Here is a 7,710-nt window from a genome sequence, read left to right as displayed (position 1 = left end):
TCTAAAGTTGTCAGATACGGCTTTCTCAATGTTTCACAGCTTACATCAAATAACACATTACAGGTTGCAATGAAATTTCACATACATGATCTTCTTTGATCCTCACAATAGTCCTCTGAAGTGGACAATTAGCTCTGAAAAGCTAATCCTCGCTTACCTTTTCCAAGTCCCGTATTTTCTACCTGATACTTTCAATAGTCTTTCAGTGAATTACTGAGCTCTCACCATATTATAAAGCAGCTCTTGTTCCACTAAATATGTCATTAATTCCATCTAGATATTTCATACATGGTTATGACCTGAAAGTTCCTTTCTGCTAAATATTGGTTAGAGGAAAACATCATTCATTCATTATAAATAAGTCTATTTGCAAATGCAAGTCATTTCTTTTAATTGTCTGTGTTTGCATAAGATTATTATGACATTGTTTTTCTGTGACTTATTTCGACTTTTTTAGTTTTCCAGTCAATTTAAAGATACGAAAACACAAGGCATTCTTATGCACATAAACTTTAGGAAATATTTGTTATAAATGCCAAGTAAGAAACCACCTCAAAACTTGGTAGATTAAGAAAATAAAATGACTTCTTCTAATGTACATGTGAATCAGCTGGGGCTCTGCTGGAACAACCTGAACTCTAAAGCGACTCTGCTTTAGTCCGTACAGGCTGGTGTGGCCCTCCCATTCCTTCTAGGCCAGAGGGGCAGGTGGGTCTGCCAGGCTTCCCATGTCTATTTTTCTCTTTTTATTTCATGGAAAGTTAAAACATCTAAGATTTAAGGCCTGTGCTCATTCAGCCACATGTCATCTCCAAAGCAAGCCACATGGCCAAATTCTCTATAGAGGTGGTGGTGAGGATACATCCATTATGAGGCCATAACAGAGGTGTGGATGCAGGCAATAGCCAAGATATGGAAGCAAACTAAGAGTCCCTCCATGGACAGGGGGATCAGGACATGCGGTATATATGTTACAATGGAATACTATTCAGCCATGAGAAAAAAGCACATCCTGACATTTGTGACAAAATGGATGGAACTGTTGGATATTACACTAAATGAAATAAGAAAAAAACATGACAAATATTGTATGATATCACTTAAAGGTGGAATCTAAAATAAATCAGAACTGTTAGAAACACAGAGCAGAATGGTGCTCACCAAAGGTGAAAAGAGAAGTGGGGAGAATGGGAAGATGTTGGTCAAAGGGTATAGACTTGCAGTTATAGGATGAATATGAATATGTTATAGAGGCCTAATGGTATAGCACGCTGTATTATATACTTGAAAGTTGCTGTGAGAGTAGATCTTAAATGTTCCCATGACGAAAAAGAAATTGTACTTTTATAAAGTGATACAGGTATGAGCTAATGTTATGGTAATAATCATTTACAGCATATAAGTTCATCAAGTCAACATGGTACACAAATGTTATGTGTCAATTATACATCAATAAAGCTAGAAAAAAATAAAGACAGTAAAACTGTCAAACACCCAACAGTGTGATGAAGGGACAGGTGAACAACAGATGCCAGTTATATGTAATGAAAATGTTTGATCATCTTTACTTGTACATTCCTAATAAGAAATTAAAACATGATAAAGTTGAATTTTCCATGAAATGTAATACTTACCAAATAAAATTAGACTTTATTTACCTATTCTGTGAAATACCAATGTGAAATAGCTTAAAATTCAATATAATCATATTTTGTTCATTATTCTTCAACAAATAAATATCAAATAAGAACTGCATGCCACAAACTCTTACTGATTTTAAATGACATTTCTTTAAATCTTATTATATGCTAACATCTGTGCAAAAACATTCTTTGGAATCAGTTTAATCTTCACAAAAATAAAGTGAGGTAGGTATGATTATCCTGAATTTATGAAGGAGAAAACTGATATAGAAAGTTTAAAGTAATATGTCCAGAATCAAAGATATGATTTAAACTCATGTGCTCTAAATTCATAGAGCATACATTCTTGTAAATACTAGTCTGTCTGTAACTACGTATTGTCTGATTTTTCAAGTACTTTTAACTAATGTCAACTATGAAAATAAATTTAAAATAGCAATATGCTTAGAAAAACTGATGAAACTATTTTGAGAAAGGCAAGAAAAATGTTTTCCAATAATTCAATCTGAAACCACTACTAAAAATTTCAGAACAGTTTAATTCCCTAATCAAAAATTGGTATGATGTTCCTTTTAAAATTCACCTAATATCTTTTTCTTGTGTTATTCATCTATTAAAAGGAAATACAAGTAACAAAAAACTATTACAGCATCTAGTTTGCATAAAGCATATCTTGATTTATTCTAATTTCATAAATTCATAGCAGTAATAATGTATATCATTGCCAAAAATATGTTGACTTAATGTTGATTTTCAACATAAAGATGCATTTTGTATTCTATAACTAGGCAAACTTGCTAGTGAATTCAATAATGTAGTTTTATAATTTATCATAAGAAAAAAACATAACACATAAAGCACTCTATTGAATCTTGACACCCTCAGGGGACAAAGTAGCATATCATAATAACAACTTTTTTGCAGAAGTGAAGGAAAAATAAAGACATATTACCTTCAAATTATGTGTATTCATTCACGCAGAAGTTATAATCCAAATTATAACTGAACCATTGGTGTGTGTGGACTGGTGGACATGTTTAAATCATTATCAAATTAGCTTGAATGATCTCCTGCAAGAAGCATTTGTAACAATAGTGGGTGGAGTTAATGACAGTTTGACATTCTATTATTAGTTCAGAAGTTCCCATGTTTTCAAATCTGTCACAAAAATCTTGACTCTCCTAGAAACCTAAAAGTTCTGCTGCAGATGGATCCTTATTATGACAAGTCCTGCCTTGGTGACTTTCATGAGGGAACCTATGTACATCTATTCACACAGTAGCCTGTCGATTACTAAATCTTCTCCAGTGACTGAGTTTGAGGTAGCAGTGGAACATGCTGTGATGTCCCAAGAATAGAGGTGAAAATTTGAAAAGGAGATTCTCCAGACCATAAGGTAATGCATTACATCCCTGAGGATGGATGCATCTTAAGGCCTCCAAGACTGAATCTTGAAATCTTCTCAATAGAAATATTTCAAGATACACACCTAAAAGAGACATGCTGGACCATGTTTCTCAAGGTATTCAACCAAAAGGCGAGAAGCAGTGTTTCATAATGATCAGAAAGCAGTCAAAAATACACTTTCCTTATAATATCATGGAAGTTTTCTATTTGGGGTGAAATCTCATATAAAAATACTTTTCCTTACAATATTATTTTTTCACTATTAGGACCGTAAATACTTTTTCAAAATATAATGTACCCAAATAAATTTTTAAAAAAATATCATGCAAACTTACTAAAGAAACAGCCTCTTGATTCTTCTTGAATATCATTCAGCCCTAATAGTCTATGGTTTGTCTTGAATATACACACTTTTCAATTTTTCAAAATCTACTTCTATTATGTCAAACTATATCATTTCTGACTGCAGTATTTTAAATAAGTTTTGTTTTGGCAGAAAAAACAAACAAACACAGCCATAGCCAATTCATTTGGCTAAGGATTAAAAAGTAAATAAAGATTGTGCAGTGACAACAAAGAAAATATACTAATAATTGAAGCTGCTTCTCCATGGCAGCCACATTCCCTAACTATGTGCACAGCTGCTATTGATCTTCTCCACTGAGAGAACTTGCCAGAGTTGACAAAGCAACATAACTTTTGTTATACACTGTTTATCAGGGCTTAGAACATTATATCAGAAGAAATGACATTCACAATGTATGTTACTTTTCACTTAAGGATTTAGAAATATCAAGTTCTCCTTTTATCTGAAACCAATGTAATATCAACAAGGCCACATTCTCATCCAAAGAGAGACAACAGTCAGTCCCCAGGTGTCACAAGACAATATCTCTGTCTTCATCTTTTCAGTAACCCAGAATGACATTTTCTTTTAGCTCATGACCTGATGCTGGTTTAATTTTCTTTTACATGGGTGGAAATGACAGTGAGTTTTGTCTAGAGAATGAGATCACAAACTCATTTTACTGCCCACACTGATAACTTACCTTGAAGGAAGATTAAGTATATATTATTATCATTTAAACACCAGAAAACTGAATTCCGGAGAAATTAAATTATATACTTGGGATCACAGAGGTAGTTACACATGCAGACAAAAAGTCTCTGACACTAGCCCAGATGGCTTTTCACACCTTCAAACTGAGATTTTTAGGAAATTATAGTCACAAATACCTTTCTGAGAATCATGACACTGTAAAACTTTTATGTAGAAATAAAAATACAGAGTTCATAAAAAATATATTAGAAAACAAACCATTTCTGGTAGCTATACTGCTACTTAATGTTTTTTTAGAAGGTTAAGAGAAAGACTGGTTTCAGATACTGCTTTTGATATAAAATCAAACTTCTAAATTCTCGAACTCATCAGTTTTTAGTAGGTGCAGGGAATCTACAAGAAAAAGCTAAAATAAAGGGATTAGAATCTAGGCATTATTTGAAATAAAGTATTATATTTATGAAATATTATGGCCTTCATAGTAGCAATTGGCTAGAACTAGAATATTATTCCAATCTTTAAGAATAGTAGACACAAAATAGGAAAACAATTTAAAAAATGTAAATGAAAATCATCAGTATTGGAGAGATCCGTGTGACAGAAGGAATGGAAACAAGTGGGATGATAAATAATTAAACACAGGCCTCTCGCATAATACACTGAATTCTACACAATTACGATTTTTTTTAGGAAACTCAACCTGAAAACAGTTGTGTACTGCCTGAAGGCGGAGTGATCCAGGATTCTTCCCCTCACAGGGCTCAAGGTAATGTAAGCAATACTTACGGAAAAAAACAGGAGGGCAGAGACTAGCAGTACTAGTTAAAAAAAAACAAAAGTTAAGTTTTCTCTTCTAACTTCACTGTTAAATTTTAAACTTCTAAATTCCTCAGAAAAAATGCTCTATCAATTCTTTCTTCCCTCCAGATGATCTTGAACATCTCTCTTTTCCCACTAGCTCACTAGCTTTTTTTACCTCATAATAAATGTTTTCAAATGCACTTCCTATCTTTTGGATAGAGAAGGGAAGGTAAAAAATAAGGATAAACAAAGTAGGGGGGAGAGGCAAAAATATTTAACTAAATTTCATGCCCCATTTGAACTATTAAATATCTTCTGTCATTCATGTCATCACAGTCTCTTGAAATGATCATCTCTTGTCACTGAGTCCTCTCTCATCTCCAGCTTTCTGCTGCACCTTGGTTTTTCCACTCATCCATCCACTGAAATTGCTCTGGCTGGTGTCACCAATGGCCTAGGTACTAAATCCTTAGCTTACAAACAAATCCTCAGACTCATTGACTTCTCCAAAATATGTTGACACTTTGCTGTTTGGTGCTTACTTGCAATCTGGATTTATTCCATTCTATGTTACCTCTTGGGTTTTGGATGTTACTTACAGTTTGTCAGTAAGATGTATTTACATGAATTTAAACAGAAGAAGCGAGATGAGTTTCTGCCTCTGGCAGTGGCAGCAATACAGGCAAGGTTTTTTTGGCAAGCATGGTATTGGCAGAGACCAGCCAGACTCCATTTTCCTCTGCCAGGAAGCAGTTTTAGGATTATGCAGCAGCTGTGACTGCAGTAGGTATTTTCTGCAGCTTTCTAAATTCTGAGTGTCAAAGGCAACTTCCTTGTATCTTGCATATAGATTTCCGTGCTATTACTTCCGTGCTATTACTTAAAAGCCTACTGGCAGCCTTATCCAACTTCTGCTCTTTCAGCCCCTCCAGAAATTTAGTAAGTATGTCATTCCCTCTATTGTATTCCTTTTGAAGGAAATACATAGAATGGTTTCTCTCCTCTAACTCTAAACTAATTGTGCAATATTTTCTTACCAAAAATGGTTTTAGGAAATATACCTTTAATCATGGGAATTTGAGACTAGTTTTTATCTATTATTACCTTATGAACCTGATATAACAACATATGTGATGCACATTTTGATCCTGTAAATTAAAATATTATATGTATGTAGATTATATTTAGATTATAATCTAAATTGAATTATCATCATCCAATCACTTATATAAAAATTAGGTGAATAATTGAGAAAAAGATTGATAATAAGAACGTAATCTTTGGAGTATTGTAGGTACCATGGGCTCACAAATCCTCTAAGCCTTTTTGGCAGAAGCATCTCCCTTTACTTGGTGTAAATTAACCTTCTCTTGTTTGAAAACCTTTTAATGGTCTCATATTGACTGCAATTGGCCTTCATTTTAAATAGATTAACAGCTTACCAAAATTCTAATACCATTGACCCCTGAAAAGTGAAAGGGTTAGGAACCAACTCCTGCACCATCAGAAATCCTCCTATAATTTTTGACTCCCCCAGATATTAAATATTAATAGCCTACTGTTAACTGGAAGCCATATGGATATCATAAATAGTTGATTGACACATATTTTATATGCTATATATATATATTGTATACAGTATTCTCACAATAAAGGAAGCTAGAGAAAATAAAATATTTTTTCAAATTATTGAAAATTTCCAAAAAGTTTTACAATAAATTTATTGAAAGAAATCCATATATAAATGGTTCCATACAATTTAAACCTGTGTTGTTCAAGGGTCAATGGTATTTGCATCTAAACCTATATCTATGTCTGATAAATAGAACCTTGCACTGTATAATCACAGTGAAGATTCTGAGCCTATCAACAAGGCCCCAATATAAGCTATTTTTCATTCCCGGAGACCCTGAAAATAGAGGGAGCCCAGATTCCTAAGTAAAGACTCTATGTCACTCCTAAAATTGTATATTGTATATCTTCTTTTCAGCTTAACTCCAAGAAGAGTTACAAGCATTTACGTAAGAGACTGCGCACTGGGAAAGGAAAGCATTTGGACTTTTCTGAAAACTTTATTCTCTTTCTTTGAACTGTTGCTAATCACAGGACACTAAAAAAAAGAGAGAGAGAGAGAGAGAAGAGAAAGAAAGAGATGAGGCATAGATAGATAACTCTCAACAAATGTTTATGTTCTCTTTTCTCTCAGAGCTTCAAGTTTAGCCTGGTGCAATCTGACTAATTCTGATTAATGGACCAAGTATGCCTCCTCTTTCTCTGCCACAACATTCTCAGAGAAGTTGTGTACCAAATTTCATAATTTCAGATGATAGGAACTCCATGAGAATTATCTTATAAAGTATTATCTTATTAAGCTGCTCATAATTTGGGATTTAATGCTAACACAGCATAGCCTATTCTAACAAATACAGAAAAACAACTACAGTACCTGCAATGGGCTATTACTAAAAAGTAGGAAAAAAAAACAGCCCTAATATCTGTTGTATTGGCTTTGCAACCAGTAATAGTTACTAAGGACAGATATCTGGAGCTGGACAAATGGTAATCTTCTGTCTGCCGCAGCAAGCCGTTTGTTAAAGAACTCCCTATAATAAGTCTGAAGGCAAAGTTCTGCCTGCTAAATTTGTAGCTCCAGCTGAAGAACTGTTTACGTATATAATATATATGTATGTGTGTGTGTGTGTGTGTGTGTGTGTGTGTGTATCACAGAATGTGCTGTTTTAGCACACTTGTTTTTACCACATTATTACAAGAAAGAGTTGACAGAAGAAAAGTTGGCTG

This window comes from Manis javanica, chromosome 14, assembly GCF_040802235.1.
Source record: "Manis javanica isolate MJ-LG chromosome 14, MJ_LKY, whole genome shotgun sequence".
Lineage (NCBI taxonomy): Eukaryota > Metazoa > Chordata > Mammalia > Pholidota > Manidae > Manis > Manis javanica.
This window is presented reverse-complemented; position numbering follows the sequence as displayed.